Genomic DNA, 8,396 nt, shown 5'->3' on the forward strand with positions numbered 1-8,396 from the left:
ATATTCAACATAATATCTTGATATTTCGACATAATATGTGTGCGTACAACAAGCAAGATGTGCATTTTTTTTCGCTTTTGTCGCCATTGGCTTTTTGGCTTGCAGTTGGGGTCATTTAATTTTATATTTAACAATATTAATACAACATTATTTTCCTGTAATCTCTGTAAAGCTGTTTTGAAACAATCTGTATTGTAAAAAAGCGCTAGCCCTATATAAATAAAGGTGACTTGACTTGACTTTATTTTTAAATCCAGTGACATGCATGCATTGATTTTTATTAATAAACTAGTGTTTTCTATGTGTGTGGCTACACAGATGACGTTGACATCGTCATCTCCATAGTGAACGCGTCTATAGAGAGAAATGCACAAAATGGATTACATAGAGAGTAGCCTAGCATATTTCTTTTCTGAAAATAATTGCACACCTTAGAACGTACTTAACTAATCAGAATCAAGCATTCAACAGCCCTGTATTATAAGACTAAATTCTAACGAATTTACTCAAAAGCCCCAGTTCAAAAGTTTACATATTGATTCTTAATACTGTGTGTGTCAGTGCGAAAAGTTACCCAAAAGCAAAAGCTTGTTACAGAGGTTTATTGAATAGCAGATAAATGACATAATAGGCTATTTGCCGGTCACCGGCCGTCTAGGCGGACGCAGAACAGGGGAATGGAACTCAAAAAGACCAGGATCCAACCAGGCGGGGTGAAAGGCACAGGTAGTTGTCAGAAAGTATGCACTGGAAATGACGAGCACTGACTCCACTTGGCAGAAACAGCAGCACAGTATAGCAGGCTTGGCAGAGGATAACACACAAACACACACACAAACACACACACACACACACACACACACACACACACACACACACACACACACACAGAGAGAGAGAGAGGACGGAACAGGACAAGATAAAGCAGAGGTAAATCACAACGATGAGGCATCTCTGTAACGAGCATGAATGAACAAACAATAAATCAACAAAGAGAGGAGAAGAACACAAGATTAAAATAGCAAGAAGATCAGGGCAAAGTGTGGGATAATGAGCGAGGGGTGTTGTGCTCAGCTGTGTGAGAGTGCACATGCAGGAGAGGGAGAAGGAAAACAAGCTGAGGAATCAAACTTGACTCCTGACAGTGTGCTGTAACCTGGATGATCAAATATTATATTTATTTATAGAAAAATAGAAAAAAATTACAGGAAAAACATTTCATTTAAAGGTTTTATCATGAAAACTCATGGCCTAGAAATCACAAAAGAATGTTATTATTAGAATTAGGCCGTGAGACAGAGGGTTGATTGGTACCATTTTGAGGGATTAAACCGCATGGTGATTTTTGTGTAGGTATATGACCCTGTATTTGAAAAATCTGTGATAGCATTAGATTCAAGGTAGTTTTTTGGTTACGGAGGACGATTTTAAAACATATGTCAAGAAAAAGGATAAATTAAATTTGACTTGGTGGCATTTTATGATAATGTCTGTCTAATGCCAGAGATTTGCCACATTTTTGCTTTATTAATGAGGTATTGAGGAAACAGAGTTAAAGGTTTCCAACCCAACATATATGCCTTTGAGAACAAGTAAGCGGTAGGGTCCGTGCATACCATATTAGATCATAGCTTTGTGAGAAGATTAAAGGGATACTCCACTTTTTTTGGAAATAGGCTCATTTTACAACTCCCCCAGAGTTAAACTGTTGAGTTTTACCGTTTTTGAATCCATTCAGCCGATCTCCGGTTCTGGCGGTACCACTTTTAGCATAGCTTAGCATACATCATTGAAGTGGACAAGACCATTAGCATTTCTCAACAAAAAAAGACCAAAGTGTTTCGATATTTTTCCTATTTAAAACTTGACTCTTCTGTAGTTTCATCGTGCACTAAGACCGACGGAAAATGTAAAGTTGCGATTTTCTAGGCTGATATGGCTAGGAACTATACTCTCATTCCTGCGTAATAATCAAGAAACTTCACTGCCGTACCATGAGTGCAGCATGCGTAATGATATGATGCAGCGCCTGAAAATAGGCTACCTTCTGTCAACAACAACGTGACAACCTGCTTTCACAGGGACCGGCGGAAGTTACCAAGCTGGGGACTATTTTCAGGCGCTGCGTCATATCATTGACACATTTTTCTGCAGTGAAGTGGCTAGAGCAGCTTTGTTTGTCTTTTGCAATAGCCCATCAGGTGTGGAAAGGGCCCAAGGTAATGGCCCAAGAAGATGAGAGAAAACATCCTCCATCTGGAGGCTGCGACTCTGAGCCATAACAATGATTCATCCAAAGAGAGATCTGTCTGCTTTAAGGACAATTGTTCTCCCACTCGACTTGTCTTCTTTCTTTTTGCACATGGTGCTGAAAGTTTTCAACTTGTTGGCTTTTATTGGATCATGGAACTTCTTCATTTGTGGATCTGCTTCAAGTCTTTCTTCTTTGAAAGCAGCATATCTTTTCTCCCCTACGTCAGATGCCATCATGAGGTCAGCTGCTATGTCCTTAGGAGCAGTCTTAGCAGTAGAGATGCTGATGAGGTCTTGGTTGCCAGCAAAGGGGTTTACCCATCCCTGAATGAGACTAACAATTGCTTACACTGCTTCCTCATCCTTTTTTATTCTTGATTGCTGCAGCTCTGCATGCAGAAGTTGAGATCTGTTGCCTTGGATCATGTCTCTCAATTGACCAAGGAAGGCACTACGGTGTTCAGCTGTGATATAGTACCTTTTGACAGCTCCTGCTTTCAGGCTGAATCCAGCTGTGCCACCAGGAGTTTGGGTGTCTTTATTGACAGTTACCTCTGTGGTTTGATCTACTGGGATTTTGCCAAAAGGATTGCTGCTGGATAGTTGCACTGAAAACTGCTCAGTCTGAAATGCCTGGTAGACTTCAGGATTCCTCTCTGGGAGATTGGTCATCTCAGCATAATATGAAAACAGATATCGAGCGTAGTTCACCTTATCATAGGCGAAACACCAGGGTAGGAGTACTCTAATTGCATGAAGATGCAAAGTCCAATTTCCTTCACGTCAGGATCGTGAGGATCGTAAAAGACCAAGGACTACATCCTCCACAAAATCCACATATGACATCCAGTAAGCTGAGGGTTCTCCATTGCTGTGGCAGAGGTGTTCTAGGAAATCCTGCCACATGGTTAGTAGCTCAGTTAAATGTGGACTGTTCAAAACACTACTGAATGTCTCCTGATTCAAACCACTGGCCAAAGCAACTGCCTGCTCTAAAACGGAGTTGACCACATCATTTTTAAACGATTTTCAACTCAAAGTTTCTCAGCGCCACAGAGGCCTAGAAAGGTGGTTGACGCATAATTTTTAAGCCTGACACTGCCTCTTCCAGTGCAAAAAACCACAAGTCTCTATCACATCTGGTTCCAGAAAAATACAACCATTCACCTAATCGATCTGGTAGAGCTCTTTTTTTTAAGAATACACAGCTAATTATAATGATGGACAGGTGATTACCTACTCAATTTCTGAAAAGCCACTGAATTTTGGTTCTGTTATTGATGGTCTTCAAGATCCTACACTCTGCAAAAGAAGAGAACAACCGTTTGGATTATAGAAGCATTTTTCTCTCTTGTAGTCACTGAACACCTTACCTTGAGGTAGGATGATATAAGTGTTGATTCTAATGAAAGCTACCATGGATCGGATGCTATCACACATTTTCCAACACTAGAGATGTGTACCTTCATGAAAATCAAAAAGAAATTTAATCCCTCAAAATGGTACCGGTAGCCCAAATTTGGGGCCCCGTCTCATGGCCTATAGAATCTGTTTAGAATATCTGTTATTATTGGCTGCAGGTGAAATAGTAGCTACATTTTATATATTTTGCCTTTTTGATCACAGTAAAAAAAAAAAAAAAACACTTTAAGGTGTGGTGTTTGCTGTGTCAAACATCTTTACTAAGTTCCACACATGGATTTTTATTGATTAAACAAAAATAGCTTACTTAAAAACGTGCAACAAAATGTTTTATCAAACGAAATGCAAATTGTCATTTAATCAAATTACAGCCTAACATTTCAACTGTTTATTAGTACAGTTTTATTGTGAATTATGAAATAGTTTGAAGAAGTACTAGCATGAAAAATGATCATAAAGACATGAATGTGCACTTTTGCCTCACAGATGAGATTGCCATCTTTTCAAACTGTGTTAAATTATGTTTTTCTGTTTTAACATTACAGGGGGGGAAATCGTATGAAAAATGGACAAAATCATCAAGAAAAGCATCTTAATTGTAAATGGAAATCCTGCTCGATATCGTCTGCAAACAAGTACAGACAATTCAAATCAGTCTAAACCAAGAAAAATGACCGTTGGAGAGAGAGACAAAAACAAACCCCATAAAACCATTCTGATGGTGGGAGAAACAGGAACAGGAAAAACAACCCTGATCAATGCGATGATCAACTACATGTTGGGTGTTCAGAGAGAAGACCAGGTTTGGTTTGAGATCACAGATGATCAGAGTGACCGAACATCAGTTCACAGTCAGACCTCCAGCATCACTGTTTATGGGTTTTATCTACAAGAGAGTCCAATCGATCTAACAATCATCGACACACCAGGATATGGAGACACACGTGGGGTTGATCTTGATAGAGAGATCGCTGAGGTTTTTTTTAGCTTAAGTAAATCAGCAGAAGGGGTTCAAAAAGTAGATGCAGTGTGTCTGTTGATGATGGCACATCAAAATCGACTCTCTGACAGACTTGTATACATATTTAATTCTGTTCAGTCTTTATTTGGGAAAGATATTGCTGAAAACATTGTGTTGCTCTTCACACACTCAGATGGAGCTCCTCCTAAAAATGCTCTGACGGCTGTTAAAGAGGCTAAAGTCAAGTGTGCTGTGAATGACAAGAATCAGCCAGTGTATTTCAAGTTTAACAACCGTCTGTCAGAACCTGCTGGTGAAGAAGATGATGAAGAAGAACATGAAATGATACAGGAACAATCATGGAATCTCAGTTTTAGAGGAATGGCAGGATTGTTTAAGTTTCTTGACACAATAAAACCAAAAACCCTGATGATGACTCGAGATGTGTTACTAAAACAGAAACAGTTGGAGGCAAATATTAACATTCTAAAATCACGTGTTGAAATGATGGAACTAAAGAAAAATTAGCTGAAACAAACTCAAGAAGTTCTGGAGAAACACAAGAAAGATGTCAGAGACAAAAATAACTTTGAGTATGAATTTGACGTGTCCTACAAAGAGAAGGCTATTGTCGATTATTCTCTAGCCAATGTGGCGGTGTGCTGCACAGTCTGTGAGGAGAACTGTCATTATCCAGGATGCTGGTGGATCACCAGTGTCTATAGGTGCGGCGTGATGAAAGATGATCACTGTACAGTGTGCACAAATAAATGCCACTACAGCAAACACGTCAAAGCAGCACAAATATATGTAACAAAGACAAAGAAGGAGAAGAGGACATATGAAGATTTAAAGAAGAAATATGATGACAAACTTAGGGATGACGTGTCTGTGCTCAAGAAGCTGGAAGGAGAACTGCAAGAATTAGAGAAAGAGAAAGAAAAATTAGTGATTGAAGCTTATCACTGTGTGTATACTCTGGAGATGATCGCACTCAAAACGGATTCACCGATCACACTCCTGTACATTGAGTTTCTGATTGAGAAGCTGGAGGAAATAAATGAACCTGAAAAGGCCAAAAAAATGGAAAACATCAAGAAGAGAGCAGGAGAAGGAAAGGGAGGAGCACATGCACTGTAAAATCAAATTAGTTAGACTTAAAAAAAGCATGCAAAATGATTGCCTTAAAAAACTAAGTGAAATAGGAATATGCTTAGTTAGTATAGGTCACTTACACACGAGTTCTAGTAATTAAAAAAGAACTGTAGAGAGTACTTGATCATTTACTTTAGATTTACTGTTGACCATTGTTGTGTTTTGCATGCTAAATATTGCAGTGTACAGTATGTGTGACTCAAGCATGGTCAATATTGTCACAAATATAGAGAGATTATATCAACTCAATTAAAAGTTTCACAAGGTGTTTATGACTTAATTGTTAGCAATTACATTTAAAAGATCATTATTCAACATTATAAATAACCTAGTTAATGATGTAGTTAAAAGTAGTTACAAAACCTTTAAAAGCAACCTATTTTTTACTTCACTTACTTTGATACCAAATAACTGTTATTTCTTGTTGCATTGCTGCATCAATAGAAAATGAATTACAATATTATAAATGAAGTTCAAAGTGCCCAACTAAAGGGAACCGAATTACCGAAATGGTGAGTTCAAACAAAAACATTTTAAGAAAATCAACATCAATATGAAGTCAGCTTATGTGATGTTCCAACGCTATCTCACAACCAATTCGTACGAATTTGTACGACCTCACTCGTACGAATTAGTACGATTTGTCTAAAACCACGTGATGGGTAGGTTTAGGGGCGGGTCAGGGGTAGGTCATTCGTACAAATTCCTACGAATTGGGCAACTCGTAAAATATGTATGATTTAGCAAAAATCATACTAAAGCCCTATTCGCACGGGATAAGTATTACCTGGTGACCTCTAGTCATTTGTAATAATTGCGGAGTTTGTCTGAGATCTTAATCCCGTGCGAATCGGCCATGTCTGTAATTTGTAAAGTAAAAATTCCCCCGCAAATTACCTACTCTATTTCGCCGAACACCGAGGTCCTGTGATAATATTAGTCCCGTGCGAATCGGCATCTCTGTGATTTGTCCGGATCGTATATAATTTTTTCAAGGTTTTTGTTTCATGTGCGCCTTTTTATCCATCTTTCGCGAAGAATGGAGGCAGTGTTGGAGTGTTTTGATAGTATTTTGGGTGCTGGGTCATATCGCTATACACAACTACACAATTTGCAGAAAGTGAAAGCTGAAAATCATCAGAAGAGCAAAAACAAAAAGAATGATTAGATGGAGATGAATGACATGTATAGCAGCATGCGGTAAGGAACTTTATTTTTGTTTATGTCATAATATATCATACAGCTAGACCTATAACGAAAAGACATTTCCAAGCAAAGCCTATTGACGTCATATCCGGGAGATAAGTCAGTAAATTTGAGGAAAATCACAGGCTTCGGTTATCCCGTGCGAATGCGCCACATGAAATTCAGATGTGGGGGGGGGATAATTTCTAAATCACACGAGGTCCCCGGATAGTACTAATCCCGTGCGAATAGGGCTTAATTCGTACGAGTGAGGTGGTATGAATTAGTACGAATTAGCCACCTCGTAAAATTCGTACGAATTGCCGTGAGATCGGGCTGAATGTTCTCTCAATTTTCAGGTGTATTGACAATTCAACAATCATTATGGCTTTGAGAAATGAGTGAATGCAAATAGAGAAAGATAACTGCAGAAGTGGAGGAAATGAGGGAAAAGTCTATCCAGAATTGCCCCCCCTCAAAAACTCAGACTTTTTTGGGGGGTTTTTACTTGACAAAATGGCACTCCAATCAATTAAAAGCACACTATGCAAGATTTCCGTTTTTGTCAAACAGCGACTGTTGAGTACTTGTATTTAACGTTACTGTCCTAAATACCACTCACGCAGAGCATCTCTGCACTCACGGCCTGATCCCCTCCCTCCTGTATACCGGTACCATGGAAGCGTCGGACATCGAACAGGCACAGATAGACTCCGAAGATGTCTATACTGACTGGGTAATGTTTCACGATTTCATACAAATATTAGGCTTCTGCATAATTGAATATGTTGTGGCGTAAAACAAGTAGTGATTCTCGTGAGATTTGGGGTGGATACCGGCATTGCTGGATGATTGGCCCTACTACGAGTTTGTTTACCATCGAAATGACTTTGAAGCTGTTATATTAAGATACAAATCTTGCATAGTGTGCCTTTAATCGAAACATGGGTTTTCTGAGTAAACAAGAAATTGTATGTGAATAGTACAAATTACTAATTTTTTACAATTAAATTAAGGCATGAAGTAAAGTTAACAAAAAAAATATTAGTTAGAACAACTGTTGGATTTTACAGTGTAGATACTTCAAATAATGTGAGAACTAAACACACATCATGCCTCAGCTCAAATGATGCTGAAACTCTGTAAATCTGAAAATAGGATCTTGAAAATGTTTCTGCTTCGTCCAAAAGCATGTTCTGCATGTGACGTAAAGCTGTATTAACACTGAACATAACTGCAATATTTCATAAATATAAACATGTATCATCAGCATAATACAAAGTTTCTATTGTAAGATACTATTGAAAATATAGCAATGCTATTGTAAAAACAACAAATAGTCAGAAAATTGTTTATCATAAAATGACGTGCATGTAATTATGGTCAGTGCTGTTTATGGAGTGCTGAAATTGTATTAATC

At 38.4% G+C, this 8,396-nt stretch overlaps 1 pseudogene; it reads left to right on the forward strand.

Moving 5' to 3' along the window:
- Positions 1–4,240: 4,240 nt before the first annotated feature.
- On the forward strand, positions 4,241–5,776 carry LOC143728607 (uncharacterized; annotated as a pseudogene).
- Positions 5,777–8,396: the final 2,620 nt, after the last annotated feature.

This window comes from Siphateles boraxobius, unplaced genomic scaffold, assembly GCF_051911475.1.
Source record: "Siphateles boraxobius isolate OS27281-9 unplaced genomic scaffold, OSU_SipBor_1 12, whole genome shotgun sequence".
Taxonomy (NCBI): domain Eukaryota; kingdom Metazoa; phylum Chordata; class Actinopteri; order Cypriniformes; family Leuciscidae; genus Siphateles; species Siphateles boraxobius.